This window comes from Phocoena phocoena, chromosome 17 (genome assembly GCF_963924675.1).
Source record: "Phocoena phocoena chromosome 17, mPhoPho1.1, whole genome shotgun sequence".
Classification (NCBI taxonomy): domain Eukaryota; kingdom Metazoa; phylum Chordata; class Mammalia; order Artiodactyla; family Phocoenidae; genus Phocoena; species Phocoena phocoena.
This window is the reverse complement of record NC_089235.1, coordinates 9,018,559-9,035,678: the sequence shown is the minus strand read 5'-3', so window position 1 is coordinate 9,035,678 and position 17,120 is coordinate 9,018,559.

Genomic DNA, 17,120 nt, shown 5'->3' with positions numbered 1-17,120 from the left:
TGCTAAATTCTTGGGATAGAAATGCAAACTTCACAGGGAACTTTAAATGGCAAGTAACATATCTCAAATTTTCCAAGAAAAAGAGACAACATTCTTTGCAAGAAGCAAAATTTCTTTTAGTACTAATGTTTGAGAAATGTTTGGGATCTTATGAGGAAGTCATTGAAAAAATAATGAACAGGAGCCTCAACTATTCTCTCACAAAGATATAGAAGCGAATATCCATATGACCGTTAAAAAGCAATTTGTATCACTACATTATATGTAATATCCAAAAGTACTAGTGCCTCTGTTCATCAAAGTATTTTTGGTATTTTCATTAAACATAGCCAACTCATTGATAACAGCATCTTTGACACATTAGTTAAATTCGTTCTATGCATTTATTTTACGTTTAGCAGTAAGTAATCCTTAACTGACAGTCCTTATTACTGGCATTTCCCAATTTATTGTGTGAATTGTGACTACAGCCACTAATTAACTATTCAAATAAGCAAACCGTATGAAATAAATCTGCACCCACCTCTTGAAACAAATAAATCTTACTTTCCCTTAAGTTCATAAATAATTGCATGTGTATGTATGTGTGTGTGTATCTTTAATGTAGGTCCTGCAATTTTCTCTGACTTGCGATGTCAGTCTTTGGAATCAGAACACAGTAAGCTGGTATGAGCTTGCAGGTTTCTCCCCTGCCTGTCAAGGTTCTGTTTCCTTCTCAGGGATTATCTCCACTCCCTTCACCACGCTTTCTAGTTTTCTGCATTTCCTCACCTAATACATAATGAACAATGGGTTGAAACCATCTATTCTATTTCTTCAACTGAAGCAAAATGAAACAATAAAATAATATCTACAGACAGTGGTTAGCTCTTAAACAACTGATTTTTTATTCTTATGGTAAGATGTTTTTAGCTGTGAACATGCTGCTTACGTGATCTGCCAAAAAAAGATGATTTTGCACTGTGTGAATAATTTTCCATTGTTTACCAAGGCATAAGAATGGTTAGAAGACACATTCCTACTATGAGTCTACCGGTTTCACTTTACAAAATTTTAACAACCTTGGATAGTGTGGATAAAAATCCAGATGCATGAAGATTTTTGATTTGAGTCTTGAATGTGATCAAAGCATAATATGCTTCTTCTAGATTATGAGTTACTCACTGGGACTTATTTAAAACCCAGGCAAGCACCCTCTAGGTTGGGGCACACAGCAGGAATTCAATAAATGCTGAATATATCAGTAATAGAAGCATTTTTCACTCTTCTTTTCCCTAGTAATCTTTATATTCTTGCCAAGTCACGTGGAACTTAAGATCAGATAGAAATAATTGATGCTGATGATAACATGTGTCACTAGTCATAAAATGCCATCTCTGGAGGTAATGCTCACACTAAAACATCATTTATTGTTCTACAGAATATAGCATACTAGATATTTTTCTGAATGAGAAATATGTATATATATATACACATATATATTTAATAGTATGGCTTATGTAATTGGCATATATAATGCATACATTATATTTATTTTTGTATGTAATATATAATATTTGCACGGCATATCATTTTCACTCTTTCAATTACCTACACTATTGAGTTTGCAATGAGTTTTTGTAAATAATGTAGAGTCAGGTTGTGTTTGTATCCACTCTTTCAATCTCAGTCTTTTTACAGGTGTACATCCATCAATCATATTTAAGATAATTATTGATATGTCTAAATTTAAGTCTTCCATTTCATTATTTTTGTGTTGCTTTCTTCTTGTTCTTACTCCTGTTTCCTTTTTTTCTTTTTTGACTTCCTGTGAATTACTTGAAAATATTTTTAGGATTCTATTTTGATTTATTTACAATGTTTTGAGTGTGTCTCTTTTAAATTGGTTACACTGATATTATAGTATTATATGTGATATCACATCATACTAGTACCAATATTTTACCATTTAAAGTTCAATGTGGAAAACTTATTTTCATTTAGGTCCCTTTACTGTCCTCACATTTAAATATAAGTATGTAAATATAATTATCTTAATAACAGATGAAGTTAGAATTTTTGTTTCAATTATAAGATTTATAAAACTCATGAGTTAAAGGATAGTCTATTATATGTACTCAATCTGCTCCTTCCACTGTTCTACATTCCTTATGCTCCAAGATTCTTTCCTTTGGAAGATTCCTTCTGTTTTAATAATTTCTGTGGCCAGTATTGAGAGTAGGTCTGTAGTGACTAAACCTTAATTTTTCTTGGTCTGAGAAAGTCTTTATTACCCTTTCATTCCCTGAGGATAGTTTCCTGTGTATAGAATTCACTGTTGATTGTTTTTTTCTCAGTGATTGAAAAATACGTCACTTCCATCTGGCCTCCATGGTTTCATAAAAGAAATCCACTATCATTGAACCGTTTCATTGGCGTTCCCCTATGGGTAGTGTGCCATTTCACTCTGGCGACATTCAGGATTTTTTTCTTTGTCTTTTGTTTTCAAAAGTTTAATTACACTGTCTCTTGGCATAGATTTCTTTGGGCTTATCCGTTTTGGGGATCACTCAATTTCTTGAATCTGTAGGTTTGTGTCTTTTGCCAAGTTTGGACGTTTTCAGTGATTATTTCTTTGAATACTCTTCCAGCCTCACCAGTTCACTTTTTCCTCTTTCATGGGATAGCGATAGTAAGAATGTTAGATCTTTAGTTAACATTAGGGGAGAGGGCTGGTTTTTAGGTGTGTGCTTTTCAGACTGAGTAAATTCTATTAATTCAATCTAAAATTCACTGGTTCTATCCTCTGTCATCTCCACTCTTCTAATGAGTCCACCCCACCAGTTTGTTTTGATTTCAGTTGTTTTATTTTTTAATTCTATAATTTCCATCTGGCTCTTTTCATGACTTTTATTTCTTTGCCAAGATTTTCCATTTCTTTCAAGAAAATTTGTAATTGATTGTTGAAGCATTTTGATGATGGTTTGATTTAAAACTCATGTCAGACAATTCCAACATATGATTCCTCTAGGTGTTGGTGTCAGCTGTCTTTTCTCATTCAAATTTAATTTTCCTGATTCTTAGTATGATGTATGCTTTTCTATTTTATCTTGGGCATTTTGTCTGTTATGCCAGGAGATTCAGAGTTTTATTTTCATCTCTTATTTTAGCTAGAAGTCACCGGTTTAGACTTTATATGTGGGTCTAGAACTACTTTTGTGGATTGCAGTTCCAATGGCAATTTAAATTTTCGAAGCTTTGTGATGTTATTTTGGGCTACTTGAATTATCTGGTGTTGCTGGGGATACTACTGGTCCTGCCGATACTGCCTCGTGGGACAGGAGGGGATTTTCTGGGCCAGACAGCCTAGTATCTCTCAGTGGGGTAGAGGAGTCTCCAGCCTCAGGCTTGGCCCACAGGAACCAAGAAGCTTCCCTGGTCTGAGCCCTTGTTGGGGTGAAATCCTCTTGACACTGTTGCCTGCCCCATTCCCATCTCTCTCCTTGGGGAGGGGAGTGGAGTACATTTCCTGATGCTTATTATTAACAGGGCTCCAATGGCCCCCCTTTCTGGTGATGCTGGGCTCTTCTGATGTTGTAGGAGAGACTTCTGCTTAATCTGAGGTAAGAGTGAGCCTACCTGGACTGCCTTCTGTTGCTAGGCTGGAGTGCGAAAATGCTGTGCCTGAGTCATGTTTTTCTGATGGGTGGGCCATCAAAAGATGCCCTACTGCTGCTTCTTCCTTCAGTCCCATGATCCCAGACCAGTTCTTCCTCTTATCACCTTTCAGGGTCTCCATTTTTTGTCTCTTGTACTCTTTCCAGTGTTTGTAGCTGTACTTACCAAGGAAGATCAAGAAGAAATAAGTCTATGCCACCTTGTTGGGTCAAGATGGTCCCATCAAGACCATATTATGTCAGAGTTGAATCAGGTAATCAAATAAGATTTTTGAAAAGGATGTCTTTATAATTCATTCAATTTATCACTCAAAACCCTTGTACTGTTTACTGATAGTACGCAGAGTCTATATTAGGTTTTAAAAGAATGGGACTTTCTACACAATGATGAAGTTCCTACCCCTAGTTGGCCTGAAATCTTAATGATAAGGATAATTAAAACAAGAAACAAGTAAAGAAAACAAGTAAAAGGCAACTACAGGGAATAAATATATGTGTGTAAGATCGTTCTGTACATGACAAACCATGTATGTAGGGAATAAAACTTTGATCAAAGACAATAGGAGGAGCTTCCCTGGTGGCGCAGTGGTTGAGAGTCTGCCTACCAATGCTAGGGGACACGGGTTCATGCCCCAGTCCGGGAAGATCCCACATGCTGCGGAGCCGCTGGGCCCGTGAGCCATGGCCACTAAGCCTGCGCGTCCGGAGCCTGTGCTCCGCAACGGGAGAGGCCACAACAGTGAGAGGCCTGCGTACCGCAAAAAAAAAAAAAAAAAAAAGACAATAGGAGATGGAATGGAATGGGAAGATTTAAGGAGGTTTGGCCATAACATTGAAATTAGAAGAAAGACATCTATTGAGAGTTTTCATAAGTACATTGTCGCTTATGCCTCAAGTTCTGCTTCACTTCACTAAGGTAACCTTGAGTATGTATCACACCATCTGTCCAGGAGAATGTTTCCATTCAGTGAGATTTGTGGCCCTTATTCTTCTGGTCCTTTTATCTGTCACTTTGACTATTGCTGTGTTCCATATGCTCTCTTCCTTTATGGTCTATACTGTGTGTCCCTGACCGCACATAAATAGTTGTGTGTTTGGTATTTTTGATCTATGGGCTCTTAGTGAAATGCAGCAATCGTTGCAGTTTCATACCGAAGCAGTTTAAGCATCCAAGGAACAGAGACGTAATATAATCACCAGGCTGCCATGAGGCACAGGCCACAATTGCAAAGACATGTCATGTACCTTGACCTGGGCCTTCTGATTTGGGTTTCTTTTATAGTAATTTCTTCCTTATTGTAATTTTCCTAAATATCATATTATCTATTTTTCCTCTATTACTAGCCTTTTCATATAGAGACATTTCGAGCCATATCATCTTGGGCATTTTAGTCATTCGCTAACTAAATCAGTATTTATGGAGCAACTGCAATGGAGAAAGCAGTATGTTAGACACTGGAAATATGCACATAATTTATACATGGATTCTGCCTTCATTTGTCTTACTGTCTAACAATAGGAGTCAGGACATTTACATAAATGCCTTTGTTTTAAGTATGCAAAAGATTTACGAAGAAGAGATACGGATATTCAGAAAAGGAATAGATTCTTTTGGATTGGATGAAGGAAAAACTTCATAATGGGACTGACATTTAAAATAGGCGTTCTAATGTTGCTTTGAACTTGGATACTGAAGTTTAAGGAAAAGGACACTTCGGGCACACAAAACAGTACGAATAAAGGGAAAGATGGACTTACAGTGGAGTTCGTAGAGGGAACAGTAAATAGATTACAAGATAGAAATACTTTTAGCTATAAGAAACAGGAAACCTTTCTAAACAGTGATTTAAACATAAGAATATTTGTAGAATACTTATAGAGAGCCTTAAGACAGAACAGCTCAAGGTAAGTTTCTTGATTCGGGCATATCCTGAAAGACCCAGGCCATTTCCACCCTTCCATTCTTGCACCGTCACCGTGGTAGCCTTTACCCTTGAACTTCCCCCTTTATCTCATTTGTTAGAATTAAACTGCATGCCCATGTCTAGACCATGGGGAGGAAGGGGGAGAAATGACAAATGCCATTCTGATTCCTTCTCTGAAAAAGACAGAGTTGGAAAAAAAAAGAGGCCATGGTGGTGGACGGGTAATCCGATAGGCAGCTGGCAGTGTCTGCCAGACTTCCTTTGGCTTCGCTTTGGGTTTTCAATGTTTACAGGGATACATTGGGTGAAAACTTAGGAATTGTGTTTTGAGACCAATCCATATTGTTCAATCCAGTGGTCACAGTTCAGCCCTCCACTCACCTGACCTCTTTTGACATTTGACCCTTTTAACTCTCCTTCCTTCTTAAGCTCTCGTGTCACCCCTTTTTCCCATGTTTTCCTTCTTCCTCTTTAGTTGCTCCTTCTCAATGTACTTTGCTGGTGCTCTTCTGCTCCTCACAAAAATGTCAAGGTTCCTGGTTTCTCTCCCAGGTCCTCGCCTCTTCTCACTATTCCAAATGAAATTCATATGCCATCTTATACATGTTTGCTGCTATATTGCTTCTAAATCTCTAGCACAAGCCTCAAACTGTTCTTCCAGCTTTTATACTTACTTTTTTTTAAGAGAGAGATTGTTAACTTTGTTTATTTATTTATTTGGCTGCGCCAGGTCTTAGTTGCCGCATGCGAGATCTTCATTGCGGCATGCGGGATCTTTTCATTACATCCTGCAGGCTCTTAGCTGCGGCGTGCAGGATCTAGTTCCCCGACCAGGGATGAAATCTGGGCCCCCCTTGCTCGGAGTTCCAACTGCTGGACCACCAGGGAAGTCCCTGTATTTATTTTTGACTTTGGGGTCCCTCCAATCCGTTTTACACCTTCTGCTTTCACTCACATTGCCTCTACCTGGAATACTATGTCCCTTCGCATTTTTGTGTGGTAAATTAATTCTCATTCAGGCTATAGTTCAAGTGACATTCCTTTCAAGATGTTCTCTTATATTCTCATGTTGATTCTCCTCCTCTGTGCTATCTGATACTTATTTTTTCGCTGTAGCCATTCTTTTAGAGACAACTTATCTTTCTCCCCAAGAGAAAAATAGGTAATTTATTGCAACCAATTGTATTCCAGATTTCTTTAACACTTCTACAAAATTACATTCTATCACATCAGCTCACATAGCATCAAACTTACCAGAGGAAGGAAACAACTATATTTACATTTAAAATGAATTATTTTTAGTGCACTTGCGGGTGTAAGATGTGCTGTACATCCATTTGAACTTCTCTATTGTGTATTTTTAAGATACTGCCTTTTCTCTATTAGAATTTAGCTAAAGGTACACATAGTTTGCTCCAGAGATTACTCAATTTATTTGTATAATGAGACTGGGTAGAGCCACGTCATCCAATTAAACTAATAACTTACATTCTATCCTGTCTCATAGATCCACCTGTATTAACAGATTAAATTGTTTGCATAGTACATCCATTAAAATACGAGCTCTTGAAGGGCGAGTATCTGTGTATCTTATATGCCTAGGCACCAAATAGGGATTTAATAAATTTTTAATTAATTAAAATGCTTAGTATTGATTGACTGGTAAATTTTAATTCACTGAGAACAATAACTTGAGTGATCTTTAATTGTGCACTAATATTTGTATTGAGTGTATTAAGGTAAAATAGAAACAGGGGGTCTGGCAGTATTAGTGATTATCATTTGTACTACTCTTATGCTAACATACTGATCAATTGTGTTGTTTATCGCTTTCTGCTAATTATTTATTGACCGTACTACCAGCCTTTGTTCTCTGAGATATTCCACTTTATGTGTTTGAAACATTGTACATTGTCTGAGCCTTGTCCTCCTGCAAAACAGATGGCTAAGAAATCTCTCTACCTCTTTATGTTCCTTGAAAAAACTAACCACAAAGAAGCACTCTGCTCTCCTTTACTCAGAGGTAACACCCATCTCCAACCCGCCTCGTGACTCCCATAAGACTCACTGGCCAGCCTTCTTCATGAACACCTTGTTTAGTTGCCTCTGTAAGACCCCAAGTTTTCTCCTTCCTCGAGGCATTCTACATTAAGAAATGTATTTCCTAATGCAATAGCCTGAATAAAATGTTCCCCTTAATTGTGTAACACAGTCTGTCTTTCATGTGAGAGATGCCTTGGGATAGAAATACATGATTAGAATAAAATAAACAAGATAAGTAAAATAAAAATATTTACTACTGGGCTTCCCTGGTGGTGTAGTGGTTGAGAGTCCACCTGCCGATGCAGGGGACACGGGTTCGTGTCCCGGTCCGGGAAGATCCCACATGCCATGGAGCGGCTGGGCCCGTGAGCCATGGCCACTGAGCCTGCGCTCCGCAACGGGAGAGGCCACAGCAGTAAGAGGTCTGCGTACCGCAAAAAAAAAAAAAATATATATATATATATATTATATATATATATATTTACTACTATATTAACAGATAGAATTCTATTTTAAATTACACACACACACACACACACACACACACACAATGCAGGTATTCGGTAATATATCTTAGAGAGAAAAGTGAAATTCAGCAAGTTATTGGGTGAAAATAATCTCTGTAATAGAATATTGTTTTCTGTGTTTTTACATAGTTCATTATTGCAATGAGGATGAATACAATAACAACCAGTTATTTAAATGTAGGGAAATACTTTAAACTGGGTAGTGTTTTCGTTTCCTAGTGCTGCTCTAACAAAGTATCGCAAAATTAGTGGTTAAAAACCCACAAATTTTCTAACAGTTCTATACATCAGAAGTCCAAAATGGGTCTTACTGAACTAAAATGAAGGAGTCAGTAGGGGTGTGTTTCTTAATCTGTCTTCTCGCCCTTTCCAACTTCTAGGGGATGCCTCCTCTCCTTGGCTTATGACCCCCTTCTGCCATTTTTTTTTTTTTTTTTTTGCCATTTTTAAAATCAGCAACATTGCAGCACTATTTACAGTAGCCAGGACATGGAAGCAACCTAAATGTCCATCAACAGAAGAATGGATAAAGAAGGTGTACATATGTACAATGGAATATTACTCAGCCATAAAAAATAACAAAATAATGCCATTTACAGCAACATGGATGGACACAGAGATTGTCATACTGAGTGAAGTATGTCAGACAGAGAAAGACAAATATCATATATTACGGCTTATATGTGGAATCTTAAAAAATGGTACAAATGAACCTATTTACAAAAACTAAATTGAGTCACAGTTGTAGAAAACAACCTTAAGGTTACCAAGGGGAAAGGCGGGGGATGGATAAATTGGGAGACTGGGACTGACATATACACACTACTATATATAAAATAGATAACTAATAAGAACCTACTGTCTAGCACAGGGAACTCTATTCAATACTCTGTAATGACCTATACGGGAATAGAACCTAAAAAAGAGTGGATATATGTATATGTATAAGTGATTCACTTTGCTGTACAGCAGAAACTAACACAACATTGTAAATCAACTATACTCCAATTTAAAAAATTAATTAAAAAAAAGAAAATAAAAACACTAATTCAAAAATAAAATAAATCAGCAACAGTGAGTTGAGTTCTTATCACGTCACACCACTCTGACCTCCTCCTCCACTTTCTTTTTTTCACTTTAAAAGATCCCTGTGATTATACTGGGCCGAACTGTACAATCAAAGATAATATCTCCTTCTTAAGGTCAGCTCATGAACAACCTTAATCCCCCTTCATCATACATTACATATTCGCAGGGTGTAGAGATTAGCACTTGAACATCTTCAGGCAGCTATTATTCAGCCAACCACAGATAATATGTTCGTTTTACCCTAAGTAGAAATAAACTCTTCTGGCAGAAGCAGTCTTAGGAAAATTGTGCTGTAGATGAGGTTTCTCTGCTCGTGTCTGAGATCTTTTTCTTTCCTTTACCCAGGCTTGCTCCTGCCCCATCTATGCCTTTTACCCAGCCACTATCTCTTTGCCCCATTATTCCTCTGCACAAACCTGCTCTCAGGAAAGGTTCTCGTGAATTCAGTCCTAGGACAGGACTGAAGCCATTAGTCCAATTCATTATAGATCTTCATATTTTTATAGTTTAACAGACGCTAACATGTCTAATTTCAGAGGAAGCATTTTGCTGGTGGAGGTGCATTTCAGAACTGTGAGACTGTGCTGGGTACAAAGCCATCCAATCACAAGGATTGTGCTCCTGTTAAAGTTCCACTAGGAAAGAGAGATTTCAATTTTGGAACTCAGTAACAGCATAAACAAATGATTGTCTTAGATGCTTACCTTAATCTAGTCCCCAAATCTCCACGAGGCACAGAAAACAAAATAAAATACAACAAAAACTCTTTAAAAATGCACAGGCAATGAAGTCACTCCTCCTCACATAGGTCTTCTTAAAATTAGGTCACCTAGAAAGAAGATAAAAATTATTAACCACAGAAATAAAAGAGAGAACATTATTATGGATCCTAAATATCAAAAGGCTAATAAATGAGTACTATGAACTAAATAATATTTTAATAAATTCAACAACTTAAATGAAATACATTTTACAAAGATACAAGTTTTCAAGGTAACTGATGAGGAAATAAAGAAATATGAGTAGCCAAATGTCTACTAAATAATGAATTCATAATTGTAAACAGTCCCATACAGAAAATTTCTGGACCAGAGATGTTTCTTGGTGAACGTTCCCAAGAAAGAAGAAAGAATACCAATAATACATAAAACCTTTCAAAAAAAGTAGAAAAACTCTTTCCTACTCATTTTAAGAGAGTAGCATTATCCTGATATCAAAGCATTGAGGCATTACAAGAAAAAAACAACTATAGACAGTATCTTTCAAGAATGTAGATGCAAAATTCCATAATGAAATGTTAGCAAATCGTATCTATTACTATTATAGATGATAATGATGCCGAAATGATGGATATCCACATGTAAAATAATGAAATTGGACCCTTATCTCACAACATATACAAAAATTAACTTCAAATTGATTAAATATCTAAATGCAATGGATAAAACTATAAAACTCTCAGAAGAAAGCAAAGGACTAAATCTGCATAACATCAGATTTAGCAACAGATTCTTAGCCACGATGCTAAAGCATAAACAACAAAGAAAAAATAGACAAATTAGACTTCATCAAAATTTAAAACTTTTGTGCTTCAAAGGACATGATCCAACAAATGAAATGCCAACCAATAATAAAAAATACTTGCAAATCATTATATATCTAATGAGGAATTTATTTCTTGAATATATAAAGAACTCTTACAAATGTAAATCAAAATTACAACGAGGTATGACATCCCAACCACTAAAATGGCTATAATCCAAAAGAGATAATTACAGATTTTGGTGAGGATGTGGAGAAATCAGAACTGTCATACACTGCTGGTCAGAATATAAAGCCATTTTGAAAAAGAGCCTGGCCATTTTTCAAATTGCAAACATGGATTTAAATATGATCCAGCAATTCCACTCCTAGCAATATAACTAGAGTAATGAAAACATATGTCCACACAAGAACTTGTGCATGAATATTTATAGCAGCATTATTATTCATGATAGCCAAAAGGTGGAATAATCCAAATGTCCATCAACTGATTAAGGAATAAACAAAATGTGGTATATATTAATATCATGGAACATTCTTTGCTTATATGGATGAATCCTGAAATCATCTCGCTTGGTGAAGGAAGCCAGTCACAAAACATGAAAATTTTATAATATATTTATATAAAATATTCAGAATAGGCAAATCTATAGAAACAAAAAGTAGATTAGTGGTTGCTTAGGTATGGGAAGATAGAAGGATAGGAGAGTAACAGCTAAAGGTTGCAGGTTTCTTTTTGAGATGATAGAAATGCATTGATGTGGTGATTGTTGCACACTTCTGTGACTATAAAAAAAATTGACCTGTATACTTTAAAACAGATGATTTGTATGATATGTGAATTATATCTAAATAAAGCTGGTGAGTGCATGCTTTCCCAGCTGCTGTCTGAGGATCCAGCTTATAATCAGCCTGCAATTTAAAGCTGACTGGATCAGCCTGCAATTTAAAGCTGACTGGGATCCTGCCTGGAGCCCAGAAGAGCCAGTGGGCACTTCCTCAACTGTCTCCCTCTCGCTTGCTCCAACAATAAGACCAAGTCTCCAGCTTCTCCCTAGAAAGAGCTTGTCCACACATCTAGCACCCTAAGTATAATGGCTGCCAGCTGAGCAACTGTCACCGAGCTCTTGGTTCTGACAGGGCTCAGCACTGATGTGTCCCCTGAGACCACATGAGAAAAAAGGCAATTCTAGTTGGATGTAAAAGTGGTCCCAGCAACTATACCTCTGGATCAGCACAGATTAAGTGGGCAGAAATACCCAGCACCTAGGTTTCTCCCTGATAGGGGCTAGAGTGCTTAGCTAACCTCCTGACTTTGCCAGCTGTTACTTGAAGATTGGACTTTAAATTAGTCTGCACTGGGGAGCTGAAGGGGAAGGCAAGTATTAATCTTTCTGGAGCCAGAAGAGGCATATGGACAATGTACCACTGGAACACCTATGGGTTCTGGCACACTCTCAATTATTGGGGGCCACTAGAAACAAAGATAGCTGCTTTCAAAACCACCGAGGTTTGAGGGGCAACCAGGAGTTTGGGCCAGGCTGATTGACAAGGTTCATCTCATACAGGAGGCCAGTCTGTCCATACTGAGAGAGGTAACTCTTTGATCTAATGCAGATAAACCAACCCAAAGAGTCAAGGAATATGAATAAACATGGGGAATACGTTCCAAAGAAAAGAACAAGATAAATCTTCGGAAACTGACAATAATGAAGTGGAGATGTGATTTACCTGATAGAGAATTTAAAATAATGGTCATAAAGATGCTTGCTAAGGTCAGGATAGCAAGGCATGAACAAAGTGAGAATACACCAGTCAGAATGGCCATCATCAAAAAATCTACAAACAATAAATGCTGGAGAGGGAGTGGACAAAAGGAAACACTCTTGCACTGTTGGTGGGAATGTAAATTGATACAGCCACTGTGGAGAACAGTATGGAGGTTCCTTAAAAAGCTAAAATAGAATTACCATATGACTCAGCAATCCCACTACTGGTCATATACCCAGAGAAAACCATAACTCAAAAAGACACATGCACCCCAATGTTCACTGCAGCACTATTTACAATAGTCAGGTCATGGAAGCAACCTAGATGCCCACTGACAGATGTATGGTTAAAGAAGATGTGGCACATATATACAATGGAATATTACTCAGCCATAAAAAGGAACAAAATTGGGTTATTTGTAGAGACATGGATGGACCTAGAGACTGTCATACAGAGTGAAGTAAGTCAGAAAAACAAATAGCACACATTAGCGTATATATGTGGAATCTAGAAAAATGGTACAGATGAACCTGTTTGCAAGGCAGAAATAGAGACACAGACGTAGAGAACAAATGTATGGACACCACGGGGGGAAAAGGGTGGGATGAATTGGGAGACTGGGACTGACATATAAACAGTAACTAATATGTATAAAATAGATAGCAAATAAAAACCTGCTGTATAGTACAGGGAACTCTACTTCACTTCACCGTACAGTAGAAACTAACACAACATTGTAAAACAACTATATCCCAATTTTAAAAAAAGTCCCAAGTAGAAATTATAGAGCTGAAAAATAAAATTAAAAATTCAATAGAGATATTCAACAGTAGACTAGAACAGCAGAAGAAAGGATCAGTGAACTTGAATACAGGGCAGTAGAAATCATCTAATCAGATGAGGAAAAAAGAAAGGAAGGAAGGAAGAAAAGAAAGAAAGAAAGAAAGAAAGGAAGGAAGGAAGGAAGGAAGAAAAGAAAGAAAGAAAGAAAGAAGAGAAAGAAAGAAAAGAGAAAGAAAGAAAGAAGAGAAAGAAAGAAAAGAGAAAGAAAGAAGAGAAAGAAAGAAGAGAAAGAAAGAAAGAAAGAAGAGAAAGAAAGAAAAGAGAAAGAAAGAAAAACAGTGAAGATAGTTTAAGGGACTTATGGGACCCCATCGAATGGAACAATAAACATATTTTAGGTGTCCCAAAAAGAGAAGAGAAAGAGATAGGAACAGAAAGATTTTTTAAAGAAATAATGGCTGAAAACTTCCTTAACCTGGGGAAACAAACAGCCATCAGATCCAGGAAGTCCAAAAAGTATCAAGAGGAATCCAAAGAAACCCACACCAAGACTGCTCTCTTCATTTAGCTTATTGTTTTGTCTTTTATTATGCATGAATTATTTTAGGTGACCTTTTATTTTTGTTTTTATTTCAATTCACATCAAATGTATCTTTGAGGTATTTATGGAATAGAGTTTTGGATGATAGATGAGAGAGAGAGAGAAATTTCCTCGGTAAAGAATACAGATCTCCTAATAGGTTTCATTATTTAGAGTCTTTTTCACTATGTACTTTTGGTCTAATATTCTAAAATGGAATGTTACCCACACATTTTCTAACAGAACAGGAAATTGTTCTTACTTGTTTGAAAATTTTACCTTGACTGTTTTGTCCTACATGACAGCTTTAAAATAATGTTGCTTTCAGACTTTAAAATAATGTTGCTTTCATACTGTATTACCTGTAACTGCCCTTCTGGGATCTATTTTTCTGAGCACAGCACTTGTGTTAGTACCTTCAGGCTACACATGTATCAAGAAGTAAATGGCCGCATTTTTAGTGGGCTGTTCATGGCAACTAATTAGGGTCAGAGATAAATAGGGAAACGGAAGGCTGCCCATTTATTTATATTACTCTGATCATTTTGCTTTTTGGCCATTTCTATGTATCTTTCAATATGTGGATGCAGGAGACTGTGACAAGTCACTTAATAATTACGAGAGATACCCATGAAATGAATGTGGTTCTGCTGTGGTTGTCTTCAGGCACTTGTTCTTTTCTTTTCTCCTCCACATCTTACTGAAGGTGCATCTTAACCAAGAGAGATTCGGCTTCCTGGATGGACATTTCTTTTTGTCAGTGGAGATTAAAGCTAACCAATCCAAACAGCTGCCATGAATATCTGATGATATCCTTCAGGTGCCATTTTTATTTCTAATCTGTTGCTTCTACTGTTATCAGTATAACTAATCATTGCCTTACTTTGTTGGAATTATTATTTCATCAGTGGAAATCTAGGAAGGGGGGAAATGCCTGAAATATATCAGATAGTATCCTAATATAGCAGGTGGCACTATAAAAAACTATAAAAATTATACAGATAAAGAATATAAAACTTATACATAATAATGATCCTGGTAGTCACTGAAATTCAGTTGCATCATCGTAAATTATATAAATGCATATTTTAGTACATCTTAAAATTACTTAACAATGTTATATATATAGCAAAAATGGACTAATACTGACAATATAGCCAAAACTCTCATGGCTCCGTAATTTGCATTTGACTATTCCAAAATAGTTTTTTACTTTTTAAGAGAAATGAGGACCTACTGAATAGAACACGGAACTCTACTCAACACTCTGGAATGCCCTATATGGGAAAAGAATCTTAAAGAAGAGTGGAGATATGTACATGTATAACTGATTCACTTTGCTGTGCACCTGAAACTACACAATATTGTAAATCAACTACACTCCACACATTTTTTTTTTAAAAAAGAGAGAAAGTACCTTGTAAAGGTTAGGTTTCCACAAAATGTATTTCAAAGGGACTACTTTCCTCCAGTTTGAACCATAGTTTGAGGACACAGTAAGTAATAAGGAAGCTTTGTAGTTTTGTTTTCTTTTCACATGCACACACTGTATTTTATTTTTACAAGAGATAAATAAACTGACACCAAGCATTGTAAATGGATGACCACAACAAAAGCAAAAATGACTGCAATTACCAAACACGAAACACACTCACACTATGTCATAATACTGACATTCAGTCCGGTAATCTTCCACGGCAACAGGAAGCTTTGTTTTTAACAAGTGGTTAGCTCTCATCAAAACTGCCATTCTTTTGAGAAAAAAAGAAATGTGTATTTGCACACAGGGAGCTGATAACGTACAATAATTTCCGCCACATAGCCTCAGGTCTGTTACTGTAAGCCTGAAATTATTGTGCAGAAAGTATAATAAGCCAATCATTTTATGAAGCATGGTAGGAAATTTATATCGTAAGTCTTCCCAGATTCTGCTAGTGTGGACAACTCACATATATATTTCTCCACATAGCTCTAACATCTATTTAACGCTTGAAGTCATAATCCTCACGAGATCCTCGGCACATCCTGAGAGAAGGTGCATAAAACTGTTTATGAATTTGGTAACAAACATCTATTAATATGGTGCCATAATACGAAACTGACCATTCAGACCTCACTAGCTGTTCCAGTTATTATGATTGTGAAATTTAGGGGCTTAAGCAACCATTTATTATGCTCACGAATTTGGCTGTAAGACAGTCAGTCAGGGCCCTGTGGAGACGGCTCTCCTCTCTGCTCTGTGATGTCTGGGGTCTCAGCTGGAAGACGCAAAGGATGGAAAACAGGGCTTCCGAAGGCTCACTTACACATACATCTGTCAGCTAATGCAGGCTGCTGGCCGAGACCTTAGCTGGTGCTGTCAATCAGAACTCGTGTAAGTCCCCCTGTGTGGCCTGGTTTCTTCACAACATTGTGGTGGGTCCATGGGAAAACATCCGACGACCGGCAGAAGCCAGGTGGAAGTTATGTGACCAGCTGTGACCTAGCCTCTAGTTCCTGAATTCTGTCATTTTCTCCTTGTCGAGGCAGCCATAGCTCTAATTTCAAGGGGAGGGGAATTTGAAGCCACCTCTTGATGGGGGGTGGCAAGGTTCTGGAAAAAGATATGGGACAAGAAATACTCTGTGATCATTTTTGGAAACTGTAATCTGCCACTTTTAACCATGAAAGAAATATCAAAATAGTGTGAGTGTACATAAATTAAACACTACTAGATTGTTGTGGGTTTTTTTTTTTTTTAATTGAAACTTTCAGCCTCTTTAAGGGGCATATCTTTGATTTCCTTGACTTCCACTGGGCTCCTATTACTGGTAATTTTCTACATATAATAGTCACTGCATGGCTTTGTTTAGAATAATCAGAATAGTTCTTAACACATTGTGACTGGAAGTGTCTTAGATTTACCATGTCTTTTCATAAAAACACTGCTAAATTGTTACAGGAAGATGAAAGGAAAAAACTGTTATTCACTTTGATATCTTAAGATTACTGTTCTAGAACTCAAGTATTAAATTATATTGAGAAAGGACTGTCTGCAAGGAGGATAACAAGGGCTTGCACACATTGAATAATTCACAGTGAGAACAAAACACAGAACACCAAGCATATAATGGCACAGTTGATCTCACACCACACCTGAGTTCAAGGTTTGCCCAGGGAATTTAAAATGGAGTCTGGCCAGAATCAGAGGACAGATTTCGGCCAT